General features: G+C 44.2%; 1 protein-coding gene across 1 annotated transcript in view; it reads left to right on the top strand.

Moving 5' to 3' along the window:
* The window catches only part of POLQ (DNA polymerase theta), a 1,553,125-nt gene that overhangs the window by 323,471 nt on the left and 1,214,060 nt on the right, over positions 1 to 15,594 (top strand). The window lies entirely within an intron of this gene.

Consider the following 15,594-nt stretch of genomic DNA (forward strand, 5'->3'; position numbering starts at 1 on the left):
TCAAAGTTGTAAAAGATTAAACCGTACATGCATTTAACCTTTGAGGTAGTGGGTTGCGCGGCTGCACACATCTGTGGCTAACGTAAAGGTGACCAGTTCAGGTTAAATGGCCCTTTTGTCCATCGTAGGTTGGAAAGAACTAGCACCATTGAATTGGGTACTAAAAGTAGCTATGATGTCACTGGTAGACCATTCAATGTGTCATACAGCAGGGTCAGATAATCAGCACTCTACAGGTGAGTTGACTCTGGATCATGACACCATTTTTCCCCAGCTCATCGTATCTGAAGACTGGAGAAGCGGGAAATGGGGAGGTGAGGATCAGGATCTGCCCAACGCCTGTCAGTAATTCACTACTTCCCCCTGTGTGCTGGGGAGCGAGGACCTGCTGTCATGATCTCTGCTTCCAAAAGGTCAGGGTTTTCCCAACTCCCTTGGAAGCAGATCCATAACCCAGGTTCCGAGTGCCAACCAGTCCCAATTGGGACCTTTTGGACCCAGTCCTGGCGCCAGTGGCACCAGGCTCATAAATATGCCCAGTCCCAGCGCTGGAAGCGCCGGGCTCATAATGCTTGGGTGGACTTACCTGCAGCAGACCATGCTGCTTACTTGCCTGCCAGTTGAGTCTCTGATCCTCTTCTGTTTGGAACTACTTTTCCTGTTGGGTGGGGCAGGAGCCACTCCCTAGATTCAGAACACTGGAACTCTTCTGGAAAGCAGGAACTCTTTTCTTACCTAGGCGTGGCTGTAGAAGGAGACACCTAAGCACTACAGGAGGCTATTTAAACCACGCCCGATGGATGAATCTTGCTTTGCGTTATTCTGCATTCTCAGCAGCAGAACGCTCATCGTGTCTTCTGCATCTGATCCTGGGCCTAAGGAAAAAGGCTTACCATTCTGAATCCAGTCTTCAGCAACACCTATAAAGACAAGAAAGAACAGGTTAGCATTACTGTCTTCAGTGACAGCTCTTCACTTACCTGGTCCATCGGCTGTCACCAACGCCTCGCGCTGCATTCCGGCATCTGAAAGACAAAGGCTTACCTACTCTTCGTGCGCTCCGGAGGTCTTCACACTGCATTCCGGCATCTGAAAGACAAAAGCTTACCAACTCTTCGCACACTCCGGAGGCCTTCGGCGCTGCATCCCGCATCTGAAAGACAAAACAAGGTGCGTTTAAAGACATTGGGGAACTTTAATACTCACGGGCCATTACTCCTTTCCACATCTAACCCAGTGGGTATTCCGGCACCCTGCAGCCGCCCCGAACTTGTACCTGCAAAATAAAAAGACAGTTAGAGCGCATCGTGAAGCAGGCAACAAGCGCTTACTTACGTGCTTCCAGGCGCTTCTATTCATCACACGGGCTCCATCTTCAACTCACTTCAGCCTGCCATCCGCCATCGCCGGAACCCTGCAAAACAAGAGACATCATTACTAAAGACTTTAAAGACATTAGAATTACTCGAAACTTACCATTCGTGCAGTAAACGACGGACAGCAGTCCTCTGAAGTCAAGAGGCCTGCTCCCCTTATCCAGTGAAGAAACTGGTTACAGCACCCTGCCTCGAGGCAGATGGAGAGCACGGCGTTCACTTACCTAAGGTGAGAGCGTTAACCTTTGGGGTTCTACAGGAGAAGAGAAAGGGAAGAAGAGAGAGACATTCAATAACCCAGTTCATTAATCCCACATTTTCTATCTGCAGATATCTTACCCTTCGAGCCAGACATACAGTGCACAGAGGTCCAGCCCAAAGAGCCAGCCGTGTGTTACACATCACCTTTGAAGATACGGTATACGCCCAGTCAAGACTGGCGCCTCTACGGGAATCAGGTGAGCGTTACACCTGCGCTCAGGGAGGCATTACTGCGAGGAGGAGGGCTGCACCGGCTGGGCCCTGGGTGGGGGGGGGGGGTTGATGAGTCTGTGCCCAGGAAGGGGGTGATCACAGCATCACCTGTGAGGGGACTCTGGGTAGTGGGGCTCCAGGATGGTAAATACTGGGCTCTCACCTCACCCTGGACCCCACTGACCACTCGTGCTCTTCCCCCTCGTCCCCAGGATCCTGGGTTTCTTCCTGGACTATGAGGTGGGCAGGATCTCGGTCTACGATGCACAGGAACGGGCTCTGCTGTTCACCTTCACCAGGGCCTACTTGCTCCGCAACCAGCTGCCCTTCTTCTGGACAAGGAGCCCTGAGGTGGGACTGCGGAATCTCCTGGAGAGAGGATGGGACTGAGAGCAGTGCAGTCTGGCCTCAGAGAACATGGACTCCATGACGAGAAAACCTGCCGTCTATGGTGACAGACGTGGGTGCCCCATCCCAGGAGAACATGATTACCATTGTGTGAGAGCAGGCTCTCCATCAAAGATAAAACATGGCGTCTTGAGCAAATCAATTTTCCTATATATTTACTTCACATGTTCCCTCTTCAGGAAGACCAGACTTTCTGTTTCATAGTGAATTGTTTGGGGAGAAATGAATAAAAGATGCCAATAATTGAGAAATACTATCTGGTGAGTAGTATGAAAGAAGCTTGATGACAAATGTAGCCTCTTCTAACTATTACCTATCGTGGTATATATGATTATTAACAATGATTAATATTGTCCTGCTTTCCCATATTAGATGTCCAGTGCCAAAATGTGAAATTCAAACGAATTAACAAAGCCAATAAATACATTTCAAATGGATTGTCTTCCCACGTATTCCTCATTTTATGATATCTTCGTTTCCAGCTTTAGCTGCTTCGGAAAAATCGTTTCTCTCGGCAGAGAGCGCTGTGTATCAAAACGGTCGACACTATGTCCCTCCAGGGCTTCCATCTCGGTTGATGTCACCGTCGAGTATATATGCTTCGTTTCTGTTTTTTCGCGAATGCGATTACTCCGAGAATTACGTTGTGCTTCAGTTTTCTTTGAAAACTCATCAAAAATGGCCTGGTCTTCAGCTCCGACTACTCCAAAGACGGGCTTCAAAAAGTACCTAAAATGCAGCGCCAAAATGTCCATCACGGACCCGCATAAAATACGTGTCTGGACCCTGGGCATCGAGCATGTAGCAGACTACTGTCGATCCTATCAGTCGATGACCGCTAAGGCCTTGAAAGAGCGCAAAACTAAATTGTTGGTGGCTAGGATTGGATCATTCCACGAGTCGAGAGATTCCTCTCCTAAAAATAAATGATGAAAAAAAACGGTCCTACTCTAGTGGCACACTCCTCGTCATCGAAAAAGTCTAAAAGAAGGCACAGCTCACCTTCTTCCAAGTCTTCTTCCTCAGAAAGGAGCCTAGTCTGCTCGACAAAATCTTCCTCCAAAGAGGAGTGAACTCTTTTTAGAAAGATGTGCAAAATCGTTGAGGATCAGGCCCCATCCTCCTCGAAGCATAAGAAAAGTGTCCATGCCCTCGAGCACGGGTCATAAGCCTAAGACTACTCAAATTTTCGACTACTTGATGAGAAATAGTCGTAGAAATGAGCCGAGGGTGAAGTCTCTCAAAGCACAAGCACAAGACCAAAGTCCAGCCATCCATGCTGATATATAAAACATTGACTCTGATTGTACATTCTTATATGCTGTTAGTACAATAAAGCCAGGAAAAGGTTTTTAAACCTTTTACCTTAGAAGGATTTCTTTTAGATCCTTAACATCCATATGAGGGCTATGAAACCTCACATGATACCCCTCCATGTGGTCTCCAATTGGATACTCCAAGTATTCAAAACAATATTAACATACCTGAATGTTTCATTTCAACAGAGACCAGGGTTAGGGAACTGGATGACTCCCTACAATCAGCTAGTGGGGTAGATACCTCGCCAGAACTAGATTTTGGGAAACCCAGCCCATCTGATGATGCAGATGCATCTTACAGAAGCTTAATGTCCAGGGCAGTGGAATTCCTGGGATGGAATAGACCAGCTACTGCTTTTGAACAAGACAACCTGACTGACATATTGGAACAAGGACCTCAATATGACCCTATACTACCATTCCATGTGACACTGCAAAAAAGGGTTGCAGCAAACTGGCAGGCTCCAGAGTCCAAATAGGCAGTAAACAAAATACTAGCCAAAGAATACAGGCCATCCAGTAGCGACCCTGTTTACCTGTCTATACCTCCAACTCTGGAATGCCTGGTAGTACAAGCAGCTACATCTGTCTCCTAGCAAGCTGCATACCCAACCATTCTCCCTGATGGGGATGTCAAACGCATTGATTCTTCGGCAAAGAAAGTCTTTTCTGCAAGCAGCATGGCTTTAAAATCTGCAAATTCCTCCTGTGCCCTGGCAAATTTTACATTCAACCTGTAGGGCTGCATAGTAAAGATGGCTGATCAGATCCATGAGGGTGAGAAAAGAGACGACCTCATGAACTTAATAAGGGATGGCAAGGAGGCCATTTGTGTGTCTCTGCAATCGGGTTTGGACCCTGCTGACTGCATCAGCGGGGCCATGTGGCAAGCACCGTCATATGCTGATTTGCGTGGTTGAGGAAGTCAGGATTTGCACCCGATGTACAATCCAGACTCCTTAACATGCCCTTTGACGGCTCCCATTTATTTGGAAATAAGGCTGACGAAAGCCTTGAAAGGCTGCAGACCTCAAAGGCGGCAGCCAAGTCCTTAAGTGCTGCAGTCAGGCAGCCACAGCCTTTTCACCCCAGCGGATCATCTTGGAGGGGTAGGTCATTTTGCTACTACTCAGTTAGAAGAGCGAGAGGACAGGCTGGTCAAAGAGGACTGTGAGAAACTCGAAGGTGTCTCATCCACGGATCTCTCTCTCAGGTGGCCAGGGCATGGCCATCGCCTTTGGATTCATACCCTGGGGGTGGACCAGGGCCGGAGGATCTCCTGGGTGAAGGGTTCTCTGGGAGTGGGACACCGGATGGTGAGACGCAGTATCCCTCTCTAACCTGTAACACCTTTATTCCATCTTACCCGATGGGCCATTTAGAAACTCAACACCCCTATTTCCTGTATGAACACTATCTCGCAGACAGCCCACTCGGGGAGAAAACAGACTTGCACCCGAGCCGTGTACATGACCTGTCCCAACACTATGGCCAGGCGATTATCGACGATCACATCTGACCTTCATTACACTTTCATTAAAAGGCGGAGCACGAGAGCACACTCTGAGTGTGGCAAAACACACAAAAGTACAGCAGTTTCAAGTTGGCGGTTGTACAAGGGGTGAAAGACGGCCAGGAACAAGAGGTTCGTGAGAGGGGCAACACCTTGACCTTGTTGACAGGAAGCCGTTACACTCAAACCTTCAAGGCAGAAAACGTAAAAGACGAGGAAACTAGACTTAAGAATCCTGCATTGTGTGTCAGGTAGCGAGGGTCCTCCCGCGTATCTGATCAAGGAGGGGAGGAGCAGCAGACCCCGTGGTATCGTCCTTGGCTCCAAGAACAAAGAAACGACGAGAACAACACAGTTGTTGAGTTGGGGAGACTGGTCTGTGTTGAAGTCAAGGTTGCAAGTAGCAACGTTGTAAAGTGAGCACTGGAAGGAAAATTGTTAAACATGTGCCAAGAAACACGCGAGTGAAGCTAAATTGCTGGTGAATATTTGAACATTAGAAGAAAAGATACGATACCGTTGACAGAATGGTCCGGCACTGTGAATAAACTCAGTCGATAGGTCTTTGTACGGTATATTGACAAAAGGAAACGAAAGCAGAAAAGCATAGACTAGTGGCTAAATGTGATGAGGAAGGTGGGGACTATGGCTGTCGTGAAGATCTGATGACAGAAAGCGCAAAGACCGATAAAAATCATGTTTGGGTGCAAAGAGAAATCTGGTGAGATGCCAAGAAGGGTTGGAAACGGAGTAACTGATGAAAATGACCAAAGAAACTGGAGCTGGATAGCAAGCAATCTAAACCCACTAGGCAATAGATAATGCCAAAATAGTAACGCAAAAGACTGTTTACAGATGGGTTCTTGGAACACAAGAGGCTTTGTTCATCTATTTAATAGCCTCGGGTGTATGGAAGCATTAAACATTTGCCTACAGGAAACCTGGCTTCTTGCCTCCCCCCGTCACTCCCCCCATCTGTTGAAGGTTTTGAAATTGCTTAGAATCCAGCTATCAAGCAGGCTAAAGGTCGCCCGATGGCTGGCTTGTTAACTATGGTTAAAGTAAAACATGGTTTACCGATTACAAACACAGTAAACCCAACTCCTTATGTACAACATGTGACGATCAAAATCCAGAGAAAAAAGCTAGAAGAAAATGTTAAATTGCATGTTATTAACTTGTATTGGCAGTACAAATCAACAAATGAGTGGGAATTCTTGGACTTAATTGGGAAATTGATAGATTTTATACTGATTAATGAAAAGAAGGCGAACATCATACTTTGTGGAGACTTAAACATGGAATGCATAATGCTGCAAAACGCCATGGAACAAACATGTGCAAAGCCGTATAAATTAAAAGATCGAATAAGAGTTGCGTGGGAAGAAGAGATGGAAGTGAGAGGAATGTCACTACTGAATGGGAGTCTCAGGGGTGACATCCCTCCTAATCCCACCTGGCGAAGTGACAAATCTAAATCAATTGTGGACTACTTCTATGCATCGGAAAATTTGGTTGGAAGAGCAAAATGTTATAGCAGAAACAGAAATGTAAACATGGCATTTACACAATGCCAGGTAGGAATCACGTTTATAACATTGTTGGCAAAAAACGAGAATTACGAAAAATCATTAGATGCCTGCAGAAAAATCCTGTGTGTGAATACAAGATACAGACAAATAGAGCTAAAGCAAGATATAAAAACTGGTTGCATTCCCATAAAAGTGTCTTGGTGCAAAATGATGCGGAAAAAATGCTGAAGACACGGTCTTTGAAAAATTCAAGAATGTTTTGGGAAGTCCTTAATAACCTTGAAATGCCACAAGAAGCGATCCAAAATAATATGATGACAGTAGCGCAATGGATAATCCATTAGACATAGCTCTTCACGAAAAGTACTGAGACTGAATACCAACAACAAAATTTATCCTTCCTATGGGATATTACCATCACTAAGAACGACATCCTTGAAAATATTCAAAGACTGCGCTCTTTGAGGGCCCCAGGGCCCGATAGCCTTAAAATCAAATATTGAAACAGCATCCAGAGGAGTGGGCTGAATTCTGTAATAACCTATTTGAGAACATAATTGCAGAAAAAAGGATACCGGTCTCATGGAAAAGTGCAATAATCGTTACTATATTTAAAAAAGGAACAAGAACGGATCCTAAAAATGATAGGCCGACAGCACTTTTGGACGTTGTGGGAAAAATCTTTGCAACTCGGTTGCTATTAAGACTAACCAAGTGGATAAAACGCCCAGCGGTTGCTGACATTCGACAAACTAGTTTTGTCATGGGCGTCGGTTGTGGGTTGAATTTATTTTTAATCAGCTTGCTGAAAATGAAGGCTATAAGTAAAAGAACTAAAATCTATTTAGCCTTCATAGATTTGGCCCACGCCTTCGACAGTATTGACCACAAGCTTTTGTGGATTAAAATGGATAACTTGGGATGCCCAACAAGTTTGCTTGCTGCAATTAAAGAGCTTTACTAAAACACGGCCATAAAAGTCAGATTGGATCAACAGGGGGCTCTCTCACTGGCAATTATAACATCCAGAGGAGTGAAACAGGGTTGCCCACTTGGGGCAATCCTGTTCAGCATAGTTATTGTGGATGTGGGGAGTTCGTTAGACGCAACAAGAGCTTTTGCCACAAAGATAAATGGGAATAGATTGAGTTACATCTTGTATGCTGATGACATCATATTAATAGATGTTACTCAGATAGGCTTACAGAGGAAACTGTTGGCATTAAAACAATATACAGAAACAAATGGTCTAGTGATTAATCCAGCTAAAGCGGAGATACTAGTGCTGCAAAATTTAACAGGTTCGACACAGAGGTTTGAAATAATGTAAGTGGTCAGTTTGTAAAGAACCAATAAAACTTAAAATGGAGACCCAATATTTGGGAGTGATCATAAATTCACGCATCAATGACGACCCAATGGTGCAGAAATTCTGCCGGAAATGTAAATCCTTGACAGCTCAGGGATCTGTAATAAATAAAAAGCATGGGTGCTTTACCTTGAAGCCGACAATTGAATTTTAGAAGTCAAAGGTTATTCCAGTATTGATATTCGGTCGAGAGGCGATGTTTAGATGTCCGGCTTCAATGGTCATGGGGTGAAAATACATATTGGAGCAAAATTCTACATCTAGCAAGAGGGGTTCATGTATTAGGTATGAGCTGGGTTTAACCTCGATCAATGCAAGGGTGATGTGGATTATGCTTGCAGTGTATAGGAAGTACTTGTGGCAGATGATCTACTGCAATATCAAATCCTGTAAACAGCTGCAAATACCTCAGATGAATCAATCTTGAGTAAGTTGAAGCAAAACTGCGCAACTCTCTTTAAAACAACTGCAAGTCAATGAAGAAACGCTAATCCAAAATCAGAATGCAGTTGAGAAAAAAATGTGGCACCAGGATTGGTGTGTAAACTTGGAGCAGAGGCACAACATAGGTGTATGTGCAGGTTGCTCCTCAAGCAAGATCCCTGTGAACACGCTTCCTAAGTATTTAGAAACCTTTTCGTGCTGCAAAAAAAAGGAAAATCTTCATGAGGTTTCGTCTGAACTTGTTCCAAACCAAAATGGTGATGAATATTAGAAGTAATGACAAGAACCCATTTGATTTTTGTAGGGTCGGAAAAAGAAACATCTGGTGTTATACTGTAAGAAATAAACAGATATTATAACCACACATCTAGGGAACGAAATCACAAAAAGACCACATCTGAGTGGAGATGATTGGTGGAACTTGATGGTGGAGGGGACCGATAAAAACATTACCTTTGCACTAACCTTCTTCTTAGAAAAATTAGAAAGTAATCTGACAGAAAAGGAGTGAGGAGGTTGCCGTTTGTCTGGCTCAAAAAACGGTCATATAATTATCCTACAAGTGTTTAGGAACAACATTAATAACATGTTGAGTTTTATATTGTTATGCACAAGAAGTCGTAAATTGTATGCCTTTTAGCTATCATGAATGAATTGTAACCAAAGCAATATAAGGAAAGTATGAATGTATAATATTTTAAGTTTGTAACAAACTATAAAAAATTCATATAATAATTTTAAAAAATGCTTTTCAACAATGTGAGGTGTAAATTGTGTGAAGTGAATTGAAGTCGTTCTGCGATGGATTAAGTAAAAGCCATCGCACATTTTAAAGTCTTCGATTCTGGTATTGAAAGGGCAATCTGAGCCCAGACGAGGGGGATACTTGGTTCAAACCCATAGGAGGGAGGCCAATCTTGAACTTGTGAAAGTGAAACCTTGACAAAGGAAAGGAACTTTTGTGTTTTGTTTGCTGCATCAGGCCCTCTGCATTGAGAGACTGTCATTGCGAGAGAGACTTTGGCAGAAGGCCCTGATGCTAATGTGTTGAACGGTTACCTTGTGGCCTAGAAGCTATAGTGTGTGCAAAACGTGACTGTCGCCTTGTCCCATGCTGAAAATGTGAGGGAGGGGAAGCTAACTGCTCAACTATCCTGACATATTATTTCTTGAACACTTTTCTTTTGCGTACATACTTATCCCACACCATTTTGTATTTAGAAGTAAGGATTGGCGGTGAAAAGAAAGCTCCAAACATTCCGAGATTTATTTTAAGTAGTACTAAGATTTGGATATCCGGATTTAGAAAACTATTATAGAGGGTTTATAAAAAAGGTAGCCCTTTATGCGACACCAGAAGCAGAATGTGAACCGGCTTGGATGACAGTAGAGCGGGATAGGCTTTCTCAATTTCAATTGGATACTATTTTTTCAATGGAAAAATGACCAAAGGGGGGCTGTTAAATTGCCATCCATCACAGTGACTAAGGAAATGATGATAGGGTGGTTAATTAACTTTAATGTGAATTTATATCTGAACTACAAGGCATCTATTTGGCACAATCCTGGTCTACGGATCGCAAACAGAACTTTAAATTGGTGAATTTGGATTTCGAAAGGTATTTTAAAGATAGGGTATATAATGCGTGGTGGGCAAATTCTATCATTCGAGGTACTACAGCAGACTTTTCGTTTGGATAACAGATGGGGAAATTAATAGGTTCAGGGAACGAGTCTCTTTTGAATCAGAGATTCAATATGTTGTCAATACCAGTAGAGAAAGAACCAGCAGGTTATGCTATCTGTTACACATCGCCACGTACGTATGGCTTCCACATTTCTGAACCTCCTGCCAATGAGCAGTTTTGCTGTTGATTCATGGAAGAAATTAGTGGGAAAAAACGGGAAGGAGAATTGGGGCGTACAATTGCAGAAGGGGAGTGTAGACTTACGTGGCAGGTGGGCTATAAGATTAAGTTAGACCTCAAGTTAAAACTTATACATCAGAAAATTTGAGGGCGGCTCTATTGGACACCAGAACGTATGTGCAAATTGGGGTTGTTGGGTGGTGACGTATGTTGGGGATGTGGAAAAGAAAAAGGGACACTTGTTCATATGTTATGGTATTGCTCCTGAATGCGGATATTTTGCTGTTTAGATTGGACGTGATATTATCAATCAGTTTTCCAAGAATGGCGTTGCAGGCTTTGGTGTTATGGGATAGTGGGCGATGTAAAACTGCTTGGTTGTTTGGGAATTGGATCGACAAAGTACTTGTGATGGCGCGAAGCAGATTTTGTAAGTGTGGAAAACCAGGAAAAAGCTGCAAGTTGAGAGTTGGATAAATGATATAAATGATGATAAATGATACATTGGTATTGTCTAACTTTGAGCAAGTTATGTTTCAGTGGCAGGGTAGAGAGGGGGAATATTTGGCTCTTTGGGCGCCCTTTAATGATTTATATGGTTATCGTTGTTGAGCGTTGGATTGAGTATTGTGTACTTTCAAGCAATCTAGAAATGGAGAGATGGTAATTCCCTTTTTTTGTGTCTAAATGTTTGTTCTGTGTTCTTGTCTAATTGTCTAATGTATAAATAGGTATTATATTTGTATTAATTTTACTTAGGAAGGAAGAATGTTGGCCTAATGGGAAAGGGGGGGGAGGAAAAAATCATATAGCTGATTTAGCAAGGTAAAAGATGACTTTATGGTTGACATTAAATTAAGTTGATATACAAAGCACTACAAAAAAAGTAAGTATTGGCAATAGGTTTTAGTATAGGCCCTTTTATTTTAACAGACTCAAGTAGGACTTTGTAATTATTATTTGATGGTCGTAGCTTGCTCCCATCCTTAGATTTAGGTTTACATAGGTGTTTACCAACCCATTGAAGTTTAATAAACACCCTTGAAGTGTGATCACTTGTACCTGTCTTCACTGGTTGATACCATGCCTTCCTTACAGGACAGAGAAGATTCCCTTTTGGTGGACAAGGGAGAGGTGCAAAGCCTGCCCAAGCAGCAGCGTCTTTACCATCAGCTGCTGGTTCAGCCGCCTCAAAGCCTTTCTTGGTCTTATCTCATGACACCCCGGTGGGAGGCAGACTATCACAGCATCTGAAAGGATGGGGAGGTATTACTTCGGATACATGGGCACTGGAAACAGTATCCCTGGGTTACTGTCTCCCATTTTTACAAAGACCTTGGGATCATCCACCGGGAAACCATTCCCTAAATGTTCCAGATCAATTCCTGTTGAAGGAAATTTTGACCATGCTAGAGAAAGGTGCTATAGAGCCAGTAACTGATGGAGAGGGACAGAGAATGGTATTCTTCCTATTTCCTAATCCCAAAGAAGGACGGAGGACTGACACCTAACTTGGACTTGGGATACTTGAGCAGGTTCCTCAGGAAGGAATAGTTAAAGATGGTCACACTTTCTCAGATCCTTCAGGCCCTCCAGGTCCAGGATTGGATGGTATTGGTGGACCTTCAAGATAAACACTTTCATGTGCCAATGCATCACAAGCACCGGAAGTACCTGAGGTTCACCATTGGCGGTTCTCATCAGTTTTGTGTTCTGCCATTCGGGCTGACCTCCACCTGAAGGTTTTCACCAAGTTAATAGCAGTGGTGGCAGCAAGTCTCAGGAGAGGGGGATTCATGTCTACCCCTACCTGGACGATTGGCTGATCAGGGCACGTTCACCCTAACAGGCCCAAGAACATCTCCGTATCACCTGCCACTCCCTACACAGACTGGGCCTCTCCCTCAATTACAATACGTCTCAACATGATACCATCTCAGAGACTCCAGTTTATTGGAGGAGTCCGGAATGCATCCTTGGGAAAAGCCTTGTCACCCGATTTGAGGGCTCAAGACATTTTGCAGATGGTCACCAAGTTTTAGAGTGCCCAAAGTCTTCCAGCCTTCGACTTTTTGAGGTTGCTCGGCCTCATGGCATCCTGCATTTTTCCGGCTCCAGAGGCTCGCCTGAGAATGAGAATTCCCTTCAATGGGCGCTCAGAACACACTGGTCCCAATTCTCAGGTAGGATGTCAGACCTCCTTCAGATTCCGAGCAAAGTCTCACAGGACCTTCTGCGGAGGGCCTGCAAGGACAACATTCTGAAAGGAGAACCTTTTTGGCAACCGTGGCTGAGATAACAGTAGTGACGGATGCCTCACTCACGTGGTGGGGAGCCCACACCAACGATCTGACAATCCGCGGTCTCTATCGGAGTCCAAACTACACATCAACCTTTTATAGCTGAGGGCAATCAGACTAGCGCTGAAGGCCTTTCTGCCCTCTGTACGGGGAAAGAATGTCCTGATAATGACAAACAACACAGTGACCATGTACTACCTCAACAAGAGAGGAGTCGTAGGGTCATTACCCCTGTGCAAGGAGGCAATGCAGCTCTGGTTCTGGGCAATTGAAGAAGGAATCTCTCTAAAGGCAGTTCACCTAGACGGAGAGCAGAACACGGCAGCGGACGCTATGAGCAGTCAGAGCACTCTCCCACAAGTGGGAACTAGCTTAGGAAGTCCTTCAAGAGATCTTTACCCTTTGGGAGGGAACCCCTCAGGCGGATCTGTTCTCAACCAGTGTCAACTGGAAGTGCGAACTAGTTTGCTCCAGGGAATTTCCTCCAAGAGGAGCTCTAGGGGACGCATTCCTAGTGAACTGGGAGTTTCCACTCCTGTACGTGTTTCCTCTAGTCCCCGTCATTCCTCGTGTGATCCAGAGGTTGAGAATGTTCAGGACATCCATGATCCTAATTACCCCATATTGGGTCAGGAACCTTCTGGGCGGGTCCATCTGCCCTCCAGTATGTCTTCCACAAAGAGAGGACCTTCTCTCGCGAGAGGACGGTCTGGTTCTCCATCCAGAGGTCAGGACACTCAACCTTCACGCATGGTTTCTGAGAGGCTGAGGTACAAGGATTGGGACCTCCCGGATGGCGTAATGGAGAATTTGCTTCAGGCCGGAAGGCCAGCAACAAAATCCTTATACCGCTGCCGTTGGAACGAATTCTGGAGCTAGTGTAGGAAAAAGGATGTGGACCCTTTTCAATGCGATACACCTACGGTGTAATCTTTTCTACTTCATATGGCAAATCTGGGGCTCCAGATTGGAACAATCAAGGGTTATCTAGCAGCGCTTTCAATATTCAAGTGCCCCTCGGAAGAGGCATCCTATTTCAAAATGTCCTTAATTCAATTTCTTAAAGGACTCACAAATGTGTTTCCTCCTTCACCGTTCCAAATACCAACTTCCTTAACTTGCTTTTAAAGTTTTTGATGTGCGCTCCTTTCGAGCCACTCCTTTCCTGCCCTTTAAAGCTGCTAACTTACACAACCATTTTGTTAGTAGCAATAACATCATCCCTCAGGGTGAGTGAGTTGCAGGCATTATCCTGTAAACCTCAGTTTACCATTTTTTACAAGGATAAGGTTGTGTCGGATTACTGTTTAGCACAGAAAATTGTGCTTCCGGCCTTCTATCCACCACCTCATCCTAGCAAGGAAGAGGAAAGATTCCATAGACTCGATCCAATGGGAGCTCTAAGCTTTTATATTTAAAGGATGGCAAAGTTGCGACAACACAACCAACTTTTCATTGGGTAAGTTTGACATAAACTAGGTCTGTCAGTCACCAAACAGACCCTATCCGGATGTATCATACTGGCAATTTCAGAGTGCTACAGGATAGCCGGGAAAGATCCCCCAGAAGGTTTAAGGGCTCAATCCACTAGAGGCATGGCAGCTTCCTCTGCCCTTCAGAGGGGAGTTCCGATAAAGGACATCTGCGAGGCAAACTGGTCCACCTTCCCCACATTCCTAAAACATTATTGTTTAAACACTTCTAACAATGAAGGAAGATTTGGGAAGGCAGTTCTATGCTCCATTCTGAACAAACAATAACTCTCAACGTCTTACTCCCTCCTCCAAAAGAACCTAACGCTGCTTTGGGAGTCTATCATAAGATGAAATATGTGGGAGGACACAATCCATTCGAAGAAGACGTTACTTCCCCCTTTTGTAACGTTCTTTCAACTGGATGTTCCTTCCACGTTTTCCTCATCGCATTCCCAACCTACCTCACTGTATAATCTCTGAGCTTTAGACCTTGCACTCTTTTAAGGTCTTATAATTTAAAGGCACTTATCAATGCCGGTAATTCTGCATATGAGTGGCAAAAAAACAGAACTTAATCCAACTGGCGCTGCGCGTGGTATATGTACTCGACGGTGACGTCAACCGAGATGGAAGCCCTCAAGGGACATAGTCGACCGTCTCAATACACAGCGTCCTCTGCCTTGAGAACATCTTTCGGAAGCTGGAAACGAAGATATCATAAAATGAGTAGTATGTGGGAGGAACATCCAGTCGAAAGAACGTTACCAGGGGTAATTAACTAGTTCATTCTTTTGATGAGCGGAAAAAAAAATGATCAGCACTTAGTAAACCTAAAACGGAAATATGTACAGCAAATTAAAACATTTACTGTTGATGGAAAACACAAATGAACAGTTTTTTATAATGCAACCTCAGGCAGTGAAAGGAGGCTACGTTAGTTTGTTTAAACACTAATATGACTGATGCAGCATGCATACAATTAATAACAAAGTGAGATGTTCAATATAATGGCAATCCAGATATCTTGCAGGGCATGTACAAATAGCTCATCTCGTAGGTATTTCAAGGCACATTGCAATAAAAAAAACATTGTGGGGTGGGGAAAGTGGGACAATCTGATCTCTATGTACATGCTTAGCCCCATTTGATGCTTGATTCAAATTGCATGGTAAAGTCTTAGTGCGTATGTTTGGTTTTCGTTCATGAAACTCCAGTCTGGTTAAATCAGGGTACTTATGGCCAAATGCAGCAAAAAAGGTGTAGGGTGGTGTCACTAGATGGATTGGAATGAAAGGGAGGCACAATTGTTAGCAGTGTTGGGCTATCAGTTGTACACTTCTGAGTTTGGGTCCCGGTGCTCTTTGCAACAGAGTTTCTTCATTACATCCCTTAAAACACACACAATGTACACCATTTTATGGAGTGCCACATTTGAAGACAAATCACTTAAATGGCAGGAGTGTGGTCAGGGCGGGTAGATGGCCAATTGACACCTGGTATATGTATTAGCCCGCAA

Source organism: Ambystoma mexicanum, chromosome 7p (genome assembly GCF_040938575.1).
Source record: "Ambystoma mexicanum isolate Mex_15411 chromosome 7p, UKY_AmexF1_1, whole genome shotgun sequence".
NCBI classification, from domain to species: Eukaryota; Metazoa; Chordata; class Amphibia; order Caudata; family Ambystomatidae; genus Ambystoma; species Ambystoma mexicanum.